Source organism: Schistocerca cancellata, unplaced genomic scaffold (assembly GCF_023864275.1).
Source record: "Schistocerca cancellata isolate TAMUIC-IGC-003103 unplaced genomic scaffold, iqSchCanc2.1 HiC_scaffold_790, whole genome shotgun sequence".
In the NCBI taxonomy this organism is placed as follows: Eukaryota; Metazoa; Arthropoda; class Insecta; order Orthoptera; family Acrididae; genus Schistocerca; species Schistocerca cancellata.
The window spans coordinates 27,785-50,814 of NW_026046801.1; positions in this window are offsets into that span (position 1 = coordinate 27,785).

Genomic DNA, 23,030 nt, shown 5'->3' on the forward strand with positions numbered 1-23,030 from the left:
ATGTATTGAATCGCGAAGCAATTTGAGTGTTCGATCGTCATTAGGCGGCCCTGAACGTTACAATTAACTATCAGTTTTGCGTCGGATTCGAAAATTTAGACTCACTGTAAACGGACCATAAGGTGCCCGAGGCACCAATATCCCCTCGGAGACAAGTCGGCTGGAGGACGATTTATTGAATCGCGACGCGATTTGAGTGTTCCATCGTCATTAGGCGGTCCTGAACGTTACAATTAACCATCAGTTTTGCGTCGGATTCGAAAATCTAGACTCACAGGAGAACGACCATAAGGTGCCATAGACAGCAATAGACCCTTGAAGACAAGTCGACTGGAGGACGATGTATTGAATCGCGATGCAATTTGAGTTTTCCATCGTGATGACATGGCCCTGAACGTTACAATTAACTATCAGTTTTGCGTCCGATTCGAAAATCTAGACTCACAGGAGAACGACCATAAGGTGCCCGAGGCAGCAATACACCCTTGGAGACAAGTAAGCTGGAGGACGATGTATTGAATCGCGATGCCATTTGAGTTTTCGATCATCATTAGGAGGCCCGGAACGTTACAATTAACCATCAGTTTTTCGTCGGATTCGAAAATCTAGAATCATAGGTGACGGAACATAAGGTGCCCGATGCAGCAATATCCCCTTGGAGACAAGTCGGCTGGAGGACGATGTATTGAATCGCGATGCCATTAGAGTGTTCCTCGTCATTAGGAGGCCCTGAACGTTACAATTAACCATCAGTTTTGCGTCGGATTCGAAAATGTAGACTCACAGGAGAACGACCATAAGGTGCCACAGGCAGCTATAGGCCCTTGAGGACAAGTCGGCTGGTGGACGATGTATTGAATCGCGATTCCATTTGAGTGTTCCATCGTGATTAGGAAGCCATGAACGTTACAATTAACTATCAGTTTTGCATCTGATTCGAAAATCTAGACTCACTGGAGACGGACCATAAGGTGCACTATGCAGCAATATCACCTTGGAGACGAGTCGGCTGGAGGACGATGTATTGAATCGCGATGCAATTTGAGATTTCCATCGTCAATAAGAGGCCCTGAACGTTACAATTAACATCAGTTATGCGTCTGATTCGAAAATCTAGACTCAATGGAGACGGACCATAAGGTGCCCGAGGCAGCAATATCCCCTTGGAGACAAGTCGGCTGGAGGACGATGTATTGAATCGCGATGCAATTTGAGATTTCCATCGTCATTAAGTGGCTCTGAACATTACAATTAACATCAGTTTTGCGTCCGATTCGAAAATCTAGACTCACAGGAGACGGTCCATACGGTGCCCGAGGCAGCAATATCCCCTTGGAGACACGTCGGCTGGAGGACGGTGTATTGAATCGCGATGCAATTTGAGATTTACATCGTCATTAAGAGGCCCTGAACGTTACAATTAACATCAGTTTTGCGTCCGATTCGAACATCCTGACTCACAGGGGACGGACCATAAGGTGCCCGAGGCAGCAATATCCCCTTGGAGACAAGTCGGTTGGGGGACGTTGTATTGAATCTGGACGTAATGTGAGCGTTCCATCGTCATTAGGAGGCCCTGAACGTTAAAATTAACTATCAGTTTTGCGTCGGATTCGAAAATCTAGACTCACAGGAGAACGACTATAAGGTACCATAGACAGCAATAGACCCTTGAAGACAAGTCGGCTGGAGGACGATGTATTGAATCGCGATGCAATTTGAGTTTTCCATCGTGATTACATGGCCCTGAACGTTACAATTAACTATCAGTTTTGCGTCCGATTCGAGAATCTAGACTCACAGAAGAACGACCATAAGGTGCCCGAGGCAGCAATACACTCTTGGAGACAAGTAAGCTGGAGGACGATGTATTGAATCGCGATGCCATTTGAGTGTTCGATCATCATTAGGAGGCCCGTAACGTTACAATTAACCATCAGTTTTTCGTCGGATTCGAAAATCTAGACTCATAGGTGACGGAACATAAGGTGCCCGATGCAGCAATATCCCCTTGGAGACCAGTCGGCTGGAGGACGATGTATTGAATTACGAGGCAATTTGCGTTTTCCATCGTCATTAGGATCCCCTGAACGTTACAATTAACTATCAGTTTTGCGTCCGATTCCAAAATCTAGACACACAGGAGACAGGCCATATGGTGCCCGAGGCAGCAATATCCCCTTGGAGACAAGTCGGCTGGTGGAGGATGTATTGAATCGCGACGCTATTTGAGTGTTCCATCGTCATTAGGATGTCCTGAACTTTACAATTAACCATCAGTTTTGCGTCGGATTCGAAAATCTAGACTCACAGGAGACGGTCCATACGGTGCCCAAGGCAGCAATATCCGCTTGGAGACATGTCGGCTGGCGGAGGATGTATTGAATCGCGATGCAATTTGAGATTTCCATCGTCATTAAGAGGCCCTGAACGTTACAATTAACATCAACTTTGCGTCCGATTCGAAAATCTAGACTCACACGAGACGGACCATAAGGTGCCCGGGGCAGCAATATCCCCTTGGAGACAAATCGGCCGGAGGACGATGTATTGAATCTGGCCGGAATGTGAGCGTTCCATCGTCATTAGGAGGCCCTGAACGTTAATTTAACTATCAGTTTTGCGTCGGATTCGAAAATCTAGAGTTACAGGAGAACGACCATAAGGTGCCACGGGCAACAATAGACCCTTGGAGACAAGTCGGCTGGAGGACGATGCATTGAATCGCGATGCCATTAGAGTGTTCCTCGTCATTAGGAGGCCCTGAACGTTACAATTAACCATCAGTTTTGCGTCGGATTCGAAAATCTAGACTCACAGGAGAACGACCATAAGGTGACACAGGCAGCAATATCCCCTTGGAGACAAGTCGGCTGGAGGACGATGTATTGAATCGCGATGCAATTTGAGATTTCCATCGTCATTAGGAGGCCCTGAACGTTACCATTAACTATCAGTTTTGCGTCGGATTCGAAAATGTAGACTCACAGGAGAACGACCATAAGGTGCCACAGGCAGCAATATCCCCTTGGAGACAAGTCGGCTGGAGGACGATGTATTGAATCGCGATGCCATTTGAGTGTTCCATCGTCATTAGGTGGCCCTGACCGTTACAATTAACTATCAGTTTTGCGTCAGATTCGAAAATCTAGACTCTCAGTAAACGGACCATAAGGTGCCCGATGCAGCAATATCCCCTCGGAGACAAGTCGGCTGGAGGACGATTTATTGAATCGCGACGCGATTTGAGTGTTCCATCGTCATTAGGTGGACCTGAACGTTACAATTAACCATCAGTTTTGCGTCGGATTCGAAAATATAGACTCACAGGAGACGGACCATAAGGTGCCCGAGGCAGCAATATCTCCTTGGAGACAAGTCGGCTGGAAGACAATTTATTGAATCGCGACGCAATTTGAGTGTTCCATCGTCATTAGGAGGCCCTGAACGTTACAATTAACCATCAGTTTTGCGTCGGATTCGAAAATCTAGACTCACAGGAGACGGACCATTAGGTGCCCGCGGCAGCAATATCCCCTTGGAGACAAGTCGGCTGGAGGACGATGTATTGAATCGCGACGCAATTTGTGTGTTCCATCGTCATTAGGATGCCGTGAACGTTACAATTAACTATCAGTTTTGCATCGGATTCGAAAATCTAGACTCACAGGAGACTGACCATAAGGTGCCCAAGGCAGCAATATCCCCTTGGAGACAAGTCGGCTGGAGGACGATGTATTGAATCGCGATGCAATTTGAGATTTCCATCGTCATTAGGAGGCTCTGAACGTTACAAATAACTATCAGTTTTGCGTCCGATTCCAAAATCTAGACTCACAGGAGCCAGGCCATAAGGTGCCCGAGGCAGCAATATTCCCTTGGAGACAAGTCGGCTGGTATAGGATGTATAGAATCGCGACGCTATTTGAGTGTTCCATCGTCATTAGGATGTCCTAAACGTTACAATTAACCATCAGTTTTGCGTCGGATTCGAAAATCTATACTCACTGGAGACGGACCATAAGGTGCACGATGGAGCAATGTCGCCTTGGAAACCAGTCGGCTGGAGGACGATGTATTGAATCACGAGGCAATTTGAGTTTTCCATCGTAATTAGGAGGCCCTGAACGTTACAATTAACTATCAGTTTTGCATCCGATTCGAAAATCTAGACTCACAGGAGACGGACCATAAGGTGCCCGAGACAGCAATATCCCCTTGGAGACAAGTCGGTTGGAGGACGATGTATTGAATCGCGACTCAATTTGAGTGATCCATCGTCATTAGGAGGCCCTGAACGTTACAATTAACCATCAGTTTTGCATCGGATTCGAAAATCTAGACTCACAGGAGATTGACCATAAGGTGCCCGAGGCAGCAATATCCCCTTGGAGTCAAGTCGGCTGGAGGACGATGTATTGAATCGCGATGCAATTTGAGTTTTCCAACGTCATTAGGAGGCCCTGAACGTTACAATTAACTATCAGTTTTGCGTCCGATTCGAAAATCTATACTCACTGGAGACGGACCATAAGGTGCACGATGGAGCAATGTCGCCTTGGAAACCAGTCGGCTGGAGGACGATGTATTGAATCACGAGGCAATTTGAGTTTTCCATCGTAATTAGGAGGCCCTGAACGTTACAATTAACTATCAGTTTTGCGTCCGATTCCAAAATCTAGACACACAGGAGACAGGCCATATGGTGCCCGAGGCAGCAATATCCCCTTGGAGACAAGTCGGCTGGTGGAGGATGTATTGAATCGCGACGCTATTTGAGTGTTCCATCGTCATTAGGAGGCCCTGAACGTTACAATTAACATCAACGTTGCGTCCGATTCGAAAATCTAGACTCACACGAGACGGACCATAAGGTGCCCGGGGCAGCAATATCCCCTTGGAGACAAATCGGCCGGAGGACGATGTATTGAATCTGGCCGGATGTGAGCGTTCCATCGTCATTAGGAGACCCTGAACGTTACAATTAACTATCAGTTTTTCGTCGGATTCGAAAATCTGGACTTACAGGAGAACGACCATAAGGTGCCACGGGCAGCAATAGACCTTTGGAGACAAGTCGGCTGGAGGACGATGTATTGAATCGCGATGCCATTAGAGTGTTCCTCGTCATTAGGAGGCCCTGAACGTTACAATTAACTATCAGTTTTGCATCCGATTCGAAAATCTAGACTCACAGGAGACGGACCATAAGGTGCCCGAGGCAGCAATATCTCCTTGGAGACAAGTCGGCTGGAAGACAATTTATTGAATCGCGACGCAATTTGAGTGTTCCATCGTCATTAGGAGGCCCTGCACGTTACAATTAACCATCAGTTTTGCGTCGGATTCGAAAATCTAGACACACAGGAGACGGACCATTAGGTGCCCGCGGCAGCAATATCCCCTTGGAGAGAAGTCGGCTGGAGGACGATGTATTGAATCGCGACGCAATTTGTGTGTTCCATCGTCATTAGGATGCCGTGAACGTTACAATTAACCATCAGTTTTGCATCGGATTCGAAAATCTAGACTCACAGGAGACTGACCATAAGGTGCCCAAGGCAGCAATATTCCCTTGGAGACAAGTCGGCTGGAGGACGATGTATTGAATCGCGATGCAATTTGAGTTTTCCATCGTCATTAGGAGGCCCTGAACGTTACAAATAACTATCAGTTTTGCGTCCCATTCGAAAGTCTAGACTCACAGGAAAACGACCAAAAGGTGCCATAGGCAGCAATACACCCTTGGAGACAAGTAGGCTGGAGGACGATGTATTGAATCGCGATGCCATTAGAGTGTTCCTCGTCATTAGGAGGCCCTGAACGTTACAATTAACTATCAGTTTTGCTTCCGATTCGAAAATCTAGACTCACAGGAGACGGACCATAAGGTGCCCGAGACAGCAATATCCCCTTGGAGACAAGTCGGTTGGAGGACGATGTATTGAACCGCGACTCAATTTGAGTGTTCCATCGTCATTAGGAGGCCCTGAACGTTACAATTAACCATCAGTTTTGCGTCGGATTCGAAAATCTAGACTCACAGGAGAACGACCATAAGGTGCCATAGGCAGCAATAGACCCTTGAAGACAAGTCGGCTGGAGGACGATGTATTGAATCGCGATGCAATTTGAGTTTTCCATCGTGATTACAAGGCCCTGAACGTTACAATTAACCATCAGTTTTGCGTCCGATTCGAAAATCTAGACTCATAGGAGAACGACCATAAGGTGCCCGAGACAGCAATACACCCTAGGAGACAAGTAAGCTGGAGACCGATGTATTGAATCGCGATGCCATTTGAGTGTTCGATCATCATTAGGAGGCCCGGAACGTTACAATTAACCATCAGTTTTTCGTCGGATTCGAAATTCTAGACTCATAGGTGACGGACCATAAGGTGCCCGATGCAGCAATATCCCCTTGGAGACAAGTCGGCTGGATGACGATGTATTGAATCGCGATGCAATTTGAGTGTACCATCGTCATTAGGAGGCCCTGGACGTTACAATCAACTATCAGTTTTGCGTCCGATTCTAAAATCTAGACTCACAGGAGACGGACCATTAGGTGCCCGAGGCAGCAATATAGCCTTGGAGACAAGTCGGCCGGAGGACGATTTATTGAATCGCGACGCAATTTGAGTGTTCCATCGTCATTAGGAGGCCCTGAACGTTACAATTAACCATCAGTTTTGCATCAGATTCGAAAATCTAGACTCACAGGAGATTGACCATAAGGTGCCCGAGGCAGCAATATCCCCTTGGAGACAAGTCGGCTGGAGGACGATGTATTGAATCGCGACTCAATTTGAGTGTTCCATGGTCATTAGGAGGCCCTGAACGTTACAATTAACTATCAGTTTTGCGTCCGATTCGAAAATATAGACGCACTGGAGACGGACCATAAGGTGCACGATGGAGCAATGTCGCCTTGGAGACAAGTCGGCTGGTGGAGGATGTATTGAATCGCGACGCTATTTGAGTGTTCCATCGTCATTAGGATGTCCTGAACTTTACAATTAACCATCAGATTTGCGTCGGATTCGAAAATCTAGACTCACAGGGGACGGACCATAAGGTGCCCAAGGCAGCAATATCCCCATGGAGACATGTCGGCTGGAGGAGGATGTATTGAATCGCGATGCAATTTGAGATATCCATTGTCATTAAGAGGCCCTGAACGTTACAATTAACATCAGTTTTGCGTCCGATTCGAAAATCTAGACTCACACGAGACGGACCATAAGGTGCCCGGGGCAGCAATATCCCCTTGGAGACAAATCGGCCGGAGGACGATGTATTGAATCTGGCCGCAATGTGAGCGTTCCATCGTCATTAGGAGGCCCTGAACGTTACAATTAACTTTCAGTTTTGCGTCGGATTCGAAAATCTAGACTTACAGGAGAACGACCATAAGGTGCCACGGGCAGCAATAGACCCTTGGAGACAAGTCGGCTGGAGGACGATGTATTGAATCGCGATGCCATTAGAGTGTTCCTCGTCATTAGGAGGCCCTAAACGTTACAATTAACTATCAGTTTTGCATCCGATTCGAAAATCTAGACTCACAGGAGACGGACCATAAGGTGCCCGAGACAGCAATATCCCCTTGGAGACAAGTCGGCTGGAGGACGATGTATTGAATCGCGACTCAATTTGAGTGTTCCATCGTCATTAGGAGGCCCTGAACGTTACAATTAACCATCAGTTTTGCGTCGGATTCGAAAATCTAGACTCACAGGAGAACGACCATTAGGTGCCACAGGCGCTATAGGCCCTTGGAGACAAGTCAGCTGGAGGACGATGTATTGAATCGCGTTTCCATTTGAGTGTTCCATCGTGATTAGGACTCCATGAACGTTACAATTAATTATCAGTTTTGCATCTGATTCGAAAATCTAGACTCACAGGAGACGGACCATAAGGTTCCCCTTAGGCAGCAATATCCCCTTGGAGACAAGTCGGCTGGAGGACGATGTTTTGAATCGCGACGCAATTTGAATGTTCCATCGTCATTAGGATGCTCTGAACGTTACAATTAACCATCTGTTTTGCGTCGGATTCGAAAATGTAGACTCACAGGAGACGGCCCATAAGGTGCCCGAGGCAGCAATATCCCATTGGAGACAAGTCGGCTGGAGGACGATGTATTTAATCGCGATGCAATTTGAGATTTCCATTGTCATTAAGAGGCCCTGAACGTTACAATTAACATCAGTTTTGCGTCCGATTGGAAAATCTAGACTCACAGGAGACGGACCATAAGGTGCCCGAGGCAGCAATATCCCATTGGAGAAAAGTCGGTTGGAGGACGATGTATTGATTCCGGACGGAATGTGAGCGTTCCATCGTCATTAGGAGGCCCTGAACGTTACAATTGACTATCAGCTTTGCGTCGGATTCGAAAATGTAGACTCACAGGAGAACGACCATAAGGTGCCCGAGGCAGCAATATCCCCTTGGAGACAAGGCGGCTAGAGGACTATTTATTGAATCGCGACGCAATTCGAGTGTTCCATCGTCATTAGGAGGCCCTGAACGTTACAATTAACCATCAGTTTTGCGTCGGATTCGAAAATCTAGACTCACAGGAGAACGACCATAAGGTGACACAGGCAGCAATATCCCCTTGGAGACAAGTCGGCTGGAGGACGATGTATTGAATCGCGATGCAATTTGAGATTTCCATCGTCATTAGGAGGCCCTGAACGTTACCATTAACTATCAGTTTTGCGTCGGATTCGAAAATGTAGACTCACAGGAGAACGACCATAAGGTGCCACAGGCAGCAATATCCCCTTGGAGACAAGTCGGCTGGAGGACGATGTATTGAATCGCGATGCCATTTGAGTGTTCCATCGTCATTAGGTGGCCCTGACCGTTACAATTAACTATCAGTTTTGCGTCAGATTCGAAAATCTAGACTCTCAGTAAGCGGACCACAAGGTGCCCGATGCAGCAATATCCCCTCGGAGACAAGTCGGCTGGAGGACGATTTATTGAATCGCGACGCGATTTGAGTGTTCCATCGTCATTAGGCGGCCCTGAACGTTACAATTAACCATCAGTTTTGCGTCGGATTCGAAAATATAGACTCACAGGAGACGGAACATAAGGTGCCCGAGGCAGCAATATCTCCTTGGAGACAAGTCGGCTGGAAGACAATTTATTGAATCGCGACGCAATTTGAGTGTTCCATCGTCATTAGGAGGCCCTGAACGTTACAATTAACCATCAGTTTTGCGTCGGATTCGAAAATCTAGACTCACAGGAGACGGACCATTAGGTGCCCGCGGCAGCAATATCCCCTTGGAGACAAGTCGGCTGGAGGACGATGTATTGAATCGCGACGCAATTTGTGTGTTCCATCGTCATTAGGATGCCGTGAACGTTACAATTAACCATCAGTTTTGCATCGGATTCGAAAATCTAGACTCTCAGGAGACTGACAATAAGGTGCCCAAGGCAGCAATATCCCCTTGGAGACAAGTCGGCTGGAGGACGATGTATTGAATCGCGATGCAATTTGAGATTTCCATCGTCATTAGGAGGCTCTGAACGTTACAAATAACTATCAGTTTTGCGTCCCATTCGAAAATCTAGACTCACAGGAAAACGACCAAAAGGTGCCATAGGCAGCAATACACCCTTGGAGACAAGTCGGCTGGAGGACGATGTATAGAATCGCGTTGCAATTTGAGTTTTCCATCGTCATTAGGAGGCCCTGAACGTTACGATTAACTATCAGTTTTGCGTCCGATTCGAAAAGCTAGACTCACTGGAGACGGACCATAAGGTGCACGATGCAGCAATATCCCCTTCAGACCAGTCGGCTGGAGGACATTGTATTGAATCGCGAGGCAATTTGAATTTTCCATCGTAATTAGGAGGCCCAGAACGTTACAATTAACTATCAATTTTGCGTCCGATTCCAAAATCTAGACTCACAGGAGCCAGGCCATAAGGTGCCCGAGGCAGCAATATTCCCTTGGAGACAAGTCGGCTGGTATAGGATGTATTGAATCGCGACGCTATTTGAGTGTTCCATCGTCATTAGGATGTCCTAAACGTTACAATTAACCATCAGTTTTGCGTCGGATTCGAGAATCTAGACTTACAGGAGAACGACCATAAGGTGCCACGGGCAGCAATAGAGCCTTGGAGACAAGTCGGCTGGAGGACGATGTATTGAATCGCGATGACATTAGAGTGTTCCTCGTCATTAGGAGGCCCTGAACGTTACAATTAACTATCAGTTTTGCATCCGATTCGAAAATCTAGACTCACAGGAGACGGACCATAAGGTGCCCGAGACAGCAATATCCCCTTGGAGACAAGTCGGTTGGAGGACGATGTATTGAATCGCGACTCAATTTGAGTGTTCCATCGTCATTAGGAGGTCCTGAACGTTACAATTAACCATCAGTTTTGCGTCGGATTCGAAAATCTAGACTTACAGGAGAACGACCATAAGGTGCACGATGGAGCAATGTCGCCTTGGAGACCAGTCGGCTGGAGGACGATGTATTGAATCACGAGGCAATTTGAGTTTTCCATCGTCATTAGGAGGCCCTGAACGTTACAATTAACTATCAGTTTTGCGTCCGATTCCAAAATCTAGACACACAGGAGACAGGCCATATGGTGCCCGAGGCAGCAATATCTCCTTGGAGACAAGTCGGCTGGTGGAGGATGTATTGAATCGCGACGCTATTTGAGTGTTCCATCGTCATTAGGATGTCCTGAACTTTACAATTAACCATCAGTTTTGCGTCGGATTCGAAAATCTAGACTCACAGGAGACAGACCATAAGGTGCCCAAGGCCGCAATATCCCCTTGGAGACATGTCGGCTGGAGGAGGATGTATTGAATCGCGACGCAATTTGAGATTTCCATCGTCATTAAGAGGCCCTGAACGTTACAATTAACATCAACTTTACGTCCGATTCGAAAATCTAGACTCACACGCAACGGACCATAAGGTGCCCGGGGCAGCAATATCCCCTTGGAGACAAATTGGCCGGAGGACGATGTATTGAATCTGGCCGGAATGTGAGCGTTCCATCGTCATTAGGAGGCCCTGAACGTTACAATTAACTATCAGTTTTGCGTCGGATTCGAAAATCTAGACTTACAGGAGAACGACCATAAGGTGCCACGGGCAGCAATAAACCCTTGGAGACAAGTCGGCTGGAGGACGACGTATTGAATCGCGATGCCATTAGAGTGTTCCTCGTCATTAGGAGGCCCTGAACGTTACAATTAACTATCAGTTTTGCATCCGATTCGAAAATCTAGACTCACAGGAGACGGACCATAAGGTGCCCGAGACAGCAATATCCCCTTGGAGACAAGTCGGCTTGGAGGACGATGTATTGAATCGCGACTCAATTTGAGTGTTCCATCGTCATTAGGAGGCCCTGAACGTTACAATTAACCATCAGTTTTGCGTCGGATTCGAAAATCTAGACTCACAGGAGACGGACCATAAGGTGCCCGAGACAGCAATATCCTCTTGGAGACAAGTCGGTTGGAGGACGATGTATTGAATCGCGACTCAATTTGAGTGTTCCATCGTCATTAGGAGGCCCTGAACGTTACAATTGACCATCAGTTTTGCATCGGATTCGAAAATCTAGACTCACAGGAGATTGACCATAAGGTGCCCGAGGCAGCAATATCCCCTTGGAGTCAAGTCGGCTGGAGGACGATGTATTGAATCGCGATGCAATTTGAGTTTTCCAACGTCATTAGGAGGCCCTGAACTTTACAATTAACTATCAGTTTTGCGTCCGATTCGAAAATCTATACTCACTGGAGACGGACCATAAGGTGCACGATGGAGCAATGTCGCCTTGGAAACCAGTCGGCTGGAGGACGATGTATTGAATCACGAGGCAATTTGAGTGTTCCATCGTCATTAGGAGGCCCTGAACGTTACAATTAACTATCAGTATTTCGTCGGATTCGAAAATCTAGACTTACAGGAGAACGACCATAAGGTGCCACGGGCAGCAATAGACCCTTGGAGACAAGTCGGCTGGAGGACGATGTATTGAATCGCGATGCCATTAGAGTGTTCCTCGTCATTAGGAGGCCCTAAACGTTACAATTAACTATCAGTTTTGCATCCGATTCGAAAATCTAGACTCACAGGAGACGGACCATAAGGTGCCCGAGACAGCAATATCCCCTTGGAGACAAGTCGGCTGGAGGACGATGTATTGAATCGCGACTCAATTTGAGTGTTCCATCGTCATTAGGAGGCCCTGAACGTTACAATTAACCATCAGTTTTGCGTCGGATTCGAAAATCTAGACTCACAGGAGAACGACCATTAGGTGCCACAGGCGCTATAAGCCCTTGGAGACAAGTCAGCTGGAGGACGATGTATTGAATCGCGTTTCCATTTGAGTGTTCCATCGTGATTAGGACTCCATGAACGTTACAATTAATTATCAGTTTTGCATCTGATTCGAAAATCTAGACTCACAGGAGACGGACCATAAGGTTCCCCTTAGGCAGCAATATCCCCTTGGAGACAAGTCGGCTGGAGGACGATGTATTGAATCGCGACGCAATTTGAATGTTCCATCGTCATTAGGATGCTCTGAACGTTACAATTAACCATCTGTTTTGCGTCGGATTCGAAAATGTAGACTCACAGGAGACGGCCCATAAGGTGCCCGAGGCAGCAATATCCCCTTGGAGACAAGTCGGCTGGAGGACGATGTATTTAATCGCGATGCAATTTGAGATTTCCATTGTCATTAAGAGGCCCTGAACGTTACAATTAACATCAGTTTTGCGTCCGATTGGAAAATCTAGACTCACAGGAGACGGACCATAAGGTGCCCGAGGCAGCAATATCCCATTGGAGAAAAGTCGGTTGGAGGACGATGTATTGATTCCGGACGGAATGTGAGCGTTCCATCGTCATTAGGAGGCCCTGAACGTTACAATTGACTATCAGCTTTGCGTCGGATTCGAAAATGTAGACTCACAGGAGAACGACCATAAGGTGCCCGAGGCAGCAATATCCCCTTGGAGACAAGGCGGCTGGAGGACTATTTATTGAATCGCGACGCAATTCGAGTGTTCCATCGTCATTAGGAGGCCCTGAACGTTACAATTAACCATCAGTTTTGCGTCGGATTCGAAAATCTAGACTCACAGGAGAACGACCATAAGGTGACACAGGCAGCAATATCCCCTTGGAGACAAGTCGGCTGGAGGACGATGTATTGAATCGCGATGCAATTTGAGATTTCCATCGTCATTAGGAGGCCCTGAACGTTACCATTAACTATCAGTTTTGCGTCGGATTCGAAAATGTAGACTCACAGGAGAACGACCATAAGGTGCCACAGGCAGCAATATCCCCTTGGAGACAAGTCGGCTGGAGGACGATGTATTGAATCGCGATGCCATTTGAGTGTTCCATCGTCATTAGGTGGCCCTGACCGTTACAATTAACTATCAGTTTTGCGTCAGATTCGAAAATCTAGACTCTCAGTAAGCGGACCACAAGGTGCCCGATGCAGCAATATCCCCTCGGAGACAAGTCGGCTGGAGGACGATTTATTGAATCGCGACGCGATTTGAGTGTTCCATCGTCATTAGGCGGCCCTGAACGTTACAATTAACCATCAGTTTTGCGTCGGATTCGAAAATATAGACTCACAGGAGACGGAACATAAGGTGCCCGAGGCAGCAATATCTCCTTGGAGACAAGTCGGCTGGAAGACAATTTATTGAATCGCGACGCAATTTGAGTGTTCCATCGTCATTAGGAGGCCCTGAACGTTACAATTAACCATCAGTTTTGCGTCGGATTCGAAAATCTAGACTCACAGGAGACGGACCATTAGGTGCCCGCGGCAGCAATATCCCCTTGGAGACAAGTCGGCTGGAGGACGATGTATTGAATCGCGACGCAATTTGTGTGTTCCATCGTCTTTAGGATGCCGTGAACGTTACAATTAACCATCAGTTTTGCATCGGATTCGAAAATCTAGACTCTCAGGAGACTGACAATAAGGTGCCCAAGGCAGCAATATCCCCTTGGAGACAAGTCGGCTGGAGGACGATGTATTGAATCGCGATGCAATTTGAGATTTCCATCGTCATTAGGAGGCTCTGAACGTTACAAATAACTATCAGTTTTGCGTCCCATTCGAAAATCTAGACTCACAGGAAAACGACCAAAAGGTGCCATAGGCAGCAATACACCCTTGGAGACAAGTCGGCTGGAGGACGATGTATAGAATCGCGTTGCAATTTGAGTTTTCCATCGTCATTAGGAGGCCCTGAACGTTACGATTAACTATCAGTTTTGCGTCCGATTCGAAAAGCTAGACTCACTGGAGACGGACCATAAGGTGCACGATGCAGCAATATCCCCTTCAGACCAGTCGGCTGGAGGACATTGTATTGAATCGCGAGGCAATTTGAATTTTCCATCGTAATTAGGAGGCCCAGAACGTTACAATTAACTATCAATTTTGCGTCCGATTCCAAAATCTAGACTCACAGGAGCCAGGCCATAAGGTGCCCGAGGCAGCAATATTCCCTTGGAGACAAGTCGGCTGGTATAGGATGTATTGAATCGCGACGCTATTTGAGTGTTCCATCGTCATTAGGATGTCCTAAACGTTACAATTAACCATCAGTTTTGCGTCGGATTCGAAAATCTAGACTCACAGGAGACGGACCATTAGGTGCCCGCGGCAGCAATATCCCCTTGGAGACAAGTCGGCTGGAGGACGATGTATTGAATCGCGACGCAATTTGTGTGTTCCATCGTCATTAGGATGCCGTGAACGTTACAATTAACCATCAGTTTTGCATCGGATTCGAAAATCTAGACTCACAGGAGACTAACCATAAGGTCCCCAAGGCAGCAATATTCCCTTGGAGACAAGTCGGCTGGAGGACGATGTATTGAATCGCGATGCAATTTGAGTTTTCCATCGTCATTAGCAGGCCCTGAACGTTACAAATAACTATCAGTTTTGCGTCCCATTCGAAAATCTAGACTCACAGGAAAACGACCAAAAGGTGCCATAGGCAGCAGTACACCCTTGGAGACAAGTAGGCTGGAGGACGATGTATTGAATCGCGATGCCATTAGAGTGTTCCTCGTCATTAGGAGGCCCTGAACGTTACAATTAACTATCAGTTTTGCTTCCGATACGAAAATCTAGACTCACAGGAGACGGACCATAAGGTGCCCGAGACAGCAATATCCCCTTGGAGACAAGTCGGTTGGAGGACGATGTATTGAATCGCGACTCAATTTGAGTGTTCCATCGTCATTAGGAGGCCCTGAACGTTACAATTAACCATCAGTTTTGCGTCGGATTCGAAAATCTAGACTCACAGGAGAACGACCATAAGGTGCACGATGGAGCAATGTCGCCTTGGAGACCAGTCGGCTGGAGGACGATGTATTGAATCACGAGGCAATTTGAGTTTTCCATCGTCATTAGGAGGCCCTGAACGTTACAATTAACTATCAGTTTTGCGTCCGATTCCAAAATCTAGACACACAGGAGACAGGCCATATGGTGCCCGAGGCAGCAATATCTCCTTGGAGACAAGTCGGCTGGTGGAGGATGTATTGAATCGCGACGCTATTTGAGTGTTCCATCGTCATTAGGATGTCCTGAACTTTACAATTAACCATCAGTTTTGCGTCGGATTCGAAAATCTAGACTCACAGGAGACAGACCATAAGGTGCCCAAGGCCGCCATATCCCCTTGGAGACATGTCGGCTGGAGGAGGATGTATTGAATCGCGACGCAATTTGAGATTTCCATCGTCATTAAGAGGCCCTGAACGTTACAATTAACATCAACTTTGCGTCCGATTCGAAAATCTAGACTCACACGCAACGGACCATAAGGTGCCCGGGGCAGCAATATCCCCTTGGAGACAAATTGGCCGGAGGACGATGTATTGAATCTGGCCGGAATGTGAGCGTTCCATCGTCATTAGGAGGCCCTGAACGTTACAATTAACTATCAGTTTTGCGTCGGATTCGAAAATCTAGACTTACAGGAGAACGACCATAAGGTGCCACGGGCAGCAATAAACCCATGGAGACAAGTCGGCTGGAGGACGACGTATTGAATCGCGATGCCATTAGAGTGTTCCTCGTCATTAGGAGGCCCTGAACGTTACAATTAACTATCAGTTTTGCATCCGATTCGAAAATCTAGACTCACAGGAGACGGACCATAAGGTGCCCGAGACAGCAATATCCCCTTGGAGACAAGTCGGCTTGGAGGACGATGTATTGAATCGCGACTCAATTTGAGTGTTCCATCGTCATTAGGAGGCCCTGAACGTTACAATTAACCATCAGTTTTGCGTCGGATTCGAAAATCTAGACTCACAGGAGACGGACCATAAGGTGCCCGAGACAGCAATATCCTCTTGGAGACAAGTCGGTTGGAGGACGATGTATTGAATCGCGACTCAATTTGAGTGTTCCATCGTCATTAGGAGGCCCTGAACGTTACAATTAACCATCAGTTTTGCATCGGATTCGAAAATCTAGACTCACAGGAGATTGACCATAAGGTGCCCGAGGCAGCAATATCCCCTTGGAGTCAAGTCGGCTGGAGGACGATGTATTGAATCGCGATGCAATTTGAGTTTTCCAACGTCATTAGGAGGCCCTGAACTTTACAATTAACTATCAGTTTTGCGTCCGATTCGAAAATCTATACTCACTGGAGACGGACCATAAGGTGCACGATGGAGCAATGTCGCCTTGGAAACCAGTCGGCTGGAGGACGATGTATTGAATCACGAGGCAATTTGAGTGTTCCATCGTCATTAGGAGGCCCTGAACGTTACAATTAACTATCAGTTTTTCGTCGGATTCGAAAATCTAGACTTACAGGAGAACGACCATAAGGTGCCACGGGCAGCAATAGACCCTTGGAGACAAGTCGGCTGGAGGACGATGTATTGAATCGCGATGCCATTAGAGTGTTCCTCGTCATTAGGAGGCCCTGAACGTTACAATTAACTATCAGTTTTGCATCCGATTCGATAATCTAGACTCACAGGAGACGGACCATAAGGTGCCCGAGGCAGCAATATCTCCTTGGAGACAAGTCGGCTGGAAGACAATTTAATGAATCGCGACGCAATTTGAGTGTTCCATCGTCATTAGGAGGCCCTGAACGTTACAATTAACCATCAGTTTTGCGTCGGATTCGAAAATCTAGACTCACAGGAGACGGACCATTAGGTGCCCGCGGCAGCAATATCCCCTTGGAGACAAGTCGGCTGGAGGACGATGTATTGAATCGCGACGCAATTTGTGTGTTCCATCGTCATTAGGATGCCGTGAACGTTACAATTAACCATCAGTTTTGCATCGGATTCGAAAATCTAGACTCACAGGAGACTAACCATAAGGTCCCCAAGGCAGCAATATTCCCTTGGAGACAAGTCGGCTGGAGGACGATGTATTGAATCGCGATGCAATTTGAGTTTTCCATCGTCATTAGCAGGCCCTGAACGTTACAAATAACTATCAGTTTTGCGTCCCATTCGAAAATCTAGACTCACAGGAAAACGACCAAAAGGTGCCATAGGCAGCAGTACACCCTTGGAGACAAGTAGGCTGGAGGACGATGTATTGAATCGCGATGCCATTAGAGTGTTCCTCGTCATTAGGAGGCCCTGAACGTTACAATTAACTATCAGTTTTGCTTCCGATACGAAAATCTAGACTCACAGGAGACGGACCATAAGGTGCCCGAGACAGCAATATCCCCTTGGAGACAAGTCGGTTGGAGGACGATGTATTGAATCGCGACTCAATTTGAGTGTTCCATCGTCATTAGGAGGCCCTGAACGTTACAATTAACCATCAGTTTTGCGTCGGATTCGAAAATCTAGACTCACAGGAGAACGACCATAAGGTGCCATAGGCAGCAATAGACCCTTGAAGACAAGTCGGCTGGAGGACGATGTATTGAATCGCGATGCAATTTGAGTTTTCCATCGTGATTACAAGGCCCTGAACGTTACAAATAACTATCAGTTTTGCGTCCGATTCGAAAATCTAGACTCATAGGAGAACGACCATCAGGTGCCCGAGGCAGCAATACACCCTAGGAGACAAGTAAGCTGGAGACCGATGTATTGAATCGCGATGCCATTTGAGTGTTCGATCATCATTAGGAGGCCCGGAACGTTACAATTAACCATCAGTTTTTCGTCGGATTCGAAATTCTAGACTCATAGGTGACGGACCTTAAGGTGCCCGATGCAGCAATATCCCCTTGGAGACAAGTCGGCTGGAGGACGATGTATTGAATCGCGATGCAATTTGAGTGTACCATCGTCATTAGGAGGCCCTGGACGTTACAATCAACTATCAGTTTTGCGTCCGATTCTAAAATCTAGACTCACAGGAGACGGACCATAAGGTGCCCGAGGCAGCAATATAGCCTTGGAGACAAGTCGGCCGGAGGACGATTTATTGAATCGCGACGCAATTTGAGTGTTCCATCGTCATTAGGAGGCCCTGAACGTTACAATTAACCATCAGTTTTGCATCAGATTCGAAAATCTAGACTCACAGGAGATTGACCATAAGGTGCCCGAGGCAGCAATATCCCCTTGGAGACAAGTCGGCTGGAGGACGATGTATTGAATCGCGACTCAATTTGAGTGTTCCATCGTCATTAGGAGGCCCTGAACGTTACAATTAACTATCAGTTTTGCGTCCGATTCGAAAATATAGACGCACTGGAGACGGACCATAAGGTGCACGATGGAGCAATTTCGCCTTGGAGACAAGTCGGCTGGTGGAGGATGTATTGAATCGCGACGCTATTTGAGTGTTCCATCGTCATTAGGATGTCCTGAACTTTACAATTAACCATCAGATTTGCGTCGGATTCGAAAATCTAGACTCACAGGGGACGGACCATAAGGTGCCCAAGGCAGCAATATCCCCATGGAGACATGTCGGCTGGAGGAGGATGTATTGAATCGCGATGCAATTTGAGATATCCATTGTCATTAAGAGGCCCTGAACGTTACAATTAACATCAGTTTTGCGTCCGATTCGAAAATCTAGACTCACACGAGACGGACCATAAGGTGCCCGGGGCAGCAATATCCCCTTGGAGACAAATCGGCCGGAGGACGATGTATTGAATCTGGCCGCAATGTGAGCGTTCCATCGTCATTAGGAGGCCCTGAACGTTACAATTAACTTTCAGTTTTGCGTCGGATTCGAAAATCTAGACTTACAGGAGAACGACCATAAGGTGCCACGGGCAGCAATAGACCCTTGGAGACAAGTCGGCTGGAGGACGATGTATTGAATCGCGATGCCATTAGAGTGTTCCTCGTCATTAGGAGGCCCTAAACGTCACAATTAACTATCAGTTTTGCATCCGATTCGAAAATCTAGACTCACAGGAGACGGACCATAAGGTGCCCGAGACAGCAATATCCCCTTGGAGACAAGTCGGCTGGAGGACGATGTATTGAATCGCGACTCAATTTGAGTGTTCCATCGTCATTAGGAGGCCCTGAACGTTACAATTAACCATCAGTTTTGCGTCGGATTCGAAAATCTAGACTCACAGGAGAACGACCATAAGGTGCCACAGGCAGCAATATCCCATTGGAGAAAAGTCGGTTGGAGGACGATGTATTGAATCCGGACGGAATGTGAGCGTTGCATCGTCATTAGGAGGCCCTGAACGTTACAATTGACTATCAGCTTTGCGTCGGATTCGAAAATGTAGACTCACAGGAGAACGACCATAAGGTGCCCGAGGCAGCAATATCCCCTTGGAGACAAGTCGGCTGGAGGACTATTTATTGAATCGCGACGCAATTCGTGTGTTCCATCGTCATTAGGAGGCCCTGAACGTTACAATTGACTATCAGCTTTGCGTCGGATTCGAAAATGTAGACTCACAGGAGAACGACCATAAGGTGCCCGAGGCAGCAATATCCCCTTGGAGACAAGTCGGTTGGAGGACGATGTATTGAATCTGGACGGAATGCGAGCGTTCCATCGTCATTAGGAGGCCCTGAACGTTACAATTAACTATCAGTTTTGCGTCGGATTCGAAAATCTAGACTCACAGGAGAACGACCATAAGGTGCCACAGGCAGCAATAGACCCTTGGAGACAAGTCGGCTGGAGGACGATGTATTGAATCGTGATGCCACTTGAGTGTTCCAACGTCATTAGGTGGCCCTGACCGTTACAATTAACTATCAGTTTTGCGTCCGATTCGAAAATCTAGACTCTCAGTAAACGCACCATAAGGTGCCCGAGGCAGCAATATCCCCTTGGAGACAAGTCGGCTGGAGGACGATGTATTGAATCGCGATGCAATTTGAGATTTCCATCGTCATTAAGAGGCCCCGAACGTTACAATTAACATCAGTTTTGCGTCCGATTGGAAAATCTAGACTCACAGGAGACGGACTATAAGATGCCCGAGGCAGCAATATCCACTTGGAGACAAGTCGGCTGGAGGACGATGTATTGAATCGCGATGCAATTTGAGATTTCCATCGTCATTAAGAGGCCCCGAACGTTACAATTAACATCAGTTTTGCGTCCGATTGGAAAATCTAGACTCACAGGAGACGGACCATAAGGTGCCCGAGGCAGCAATATCCCCTTGGAGACAGGTCGGTTGGAGGACGATGTATTGAATCTGGACGGAATGTGAGCGTTCCATCGTCATTAGCAGGCCCTGAACGTTACAATGAACTATCAGTTTTGCGTCGGATTCGAAAATCTAGACTCACAGGAGAACGACCATAAGGTGCCCGAGGCAGCAATATCCCCTTGGAGACATGTCGGCTGGAGGAGGATGTATTGAATCGCGATGCAATTTGAGATTTCCATCGTCATTAAGAGGCCATGAACGTTACCATTAACATCAGTTTTGCGTCCGATTCGAAAATCTAGTCTCACACGAGACGGACTATACGGTGCCCGGGGCAGCAATATCCCCTTGGAGACAAATCGGCCGGAGGACGATGTATTGAATCTGGCCGGAATGTGAGCGTTCCATCGTCATTAGGAGGCCCTGAACGTTACAATTAACCATCAGTTTTGCGTCGGATTCGAAAATATAGACTCACAGGAGACGGACCATAAGGTGCCCGAGGCAGCAATATCTCCTTGGAGACAAGTCGGGTAGGAGACAATTTATTGAATCGCGACGCGATTTGAGTGTTCCATCGTCATTAGGAGGCCCTGAACGTTACAATTAACCATCAGTTTTGCGTCGGATTCGAAAATCTAGACTCACAGGAGACGGACCATTAGGTGCCCGCGGCAGCAATATCCCCTTGGAGACAAGTCGGCTGGAGGACGATGTATTGAATCGCGACGCAATTTGTGTGTTCCATCGTCATTAGGATGCCGTGAACGTTACAATTAATCATCAGTTTTGCATCGGATTCGAAAATCTAGACTCACAGGAGACTGACCATAAGGTGCCCAAGGCAGCAATATCCCCTTGGAGACAAGTCGGCTGGAGGACGATGTATTGAATCGCGATGCAATTTGAGATTTCCATCGTCATTAGGAGGCTCTGAACGTTACAAATAACTATCAGTTTTGCGTCCCATTCGAAAATCTAGACTCACAGGAAAACGACCAAAAGGTGCCATAGGCAGCAATACGCCCTTGGAGACAAGTCGGCTGGAGGACGATGTATAGAATCGCGTTGCAATTTGAGTTTTCCATCGTCATTAGGAGGCCCTGAACGTTACAATTAACCATCAGTTTTGCGTCGGATTCGAGAATCTAGACTTACAAGAGAACGACCATAAGGTGCCACGGGCAGCAATATCCCCTTGGAGACAAGTCGGCTGGAGGACGATGTATTGAATCGCGATGACATTAGAGTGTTCCTCGTCATTAGGAGGCCCTGAACGTTACAATTAACTATCAGTTTTGCATCCGATTCGAAAATCTAGACTCACAGGAGACGGACCATAAGGTGCCCGAGACAGCAATATCCCCTTGGAGACAAGTCGGTTGGAGGACGATGTATTGAATCGCGATTCAATTTGAGTGTTCCATCGTCATAAGGAGGCCCTGAACGTTACAATTAACCATCAATTTTGCGTCGGATTCGAAAATCTAGACTCACAGGAGAACGACCATAAGGTGCACGATGGAGCAATGTCGCCTTGGAGACCAGTCGGCTGGAGGACGATGTATTGAATCACGAGGCAATTTGAGTTTTCCATCGCCATTAAGAGGCCCTGAACGTTACAATTAACTATCAGTTTTGCGTCCGATTCCAAAATTAGACACACAGGAGACAGGCCATATGGTGCCCGAGGCAGCAATATCCCCTTGGAGACAAGTCGGCTGGTGGAGGATGTATTGAATCGCGACGCTATTTGAGTGTTCCATCGTCATTAGGATGTCCTGAACTTTACAATTAACCATCAGTTTTGCGTCGGATTCGAAAATCTAGACTCACAGGAGACAGACCATAAGGTGCCCGGGGCGGCAATATCCCCTTGGAGACAAATTGGCCGGAGGACGATGTATTGAATCTGGCCGGAATGTGAGCGTTCCATCGTCATTAGGTGGCCCTGAACGTTACAATTAACCATCAGTTTTGCGTCGGATTCGAAAATCTAGACTTACAGGAGAACGACCATAAGGTGCCACGGGCAGCAATAGACCCTTGGAGACAAGTCGGCTGGAGGACGATGTATTGAATCGCGATGCCATTAGAGTGTTCCTCGTCATTAGGAGGCCCTGAACGTTACATTTAACTATAAGTTTTGCATCCGATTCGAAAATCTAGACTCACAGGAGACGGACCATAAGGTGCCCGAGACAGCAATATCTCCTTGGAGACAAGTCGGCTTGGAGGAGGATGTATTGAATCGCGACTCAATTTGAGTGTTCCATCGTCATTAGGAGGCCCTGAACGTTACAATTAACCATCAGTTTTGCGTCGGATTCGAAAATCTAGACTCACAGGA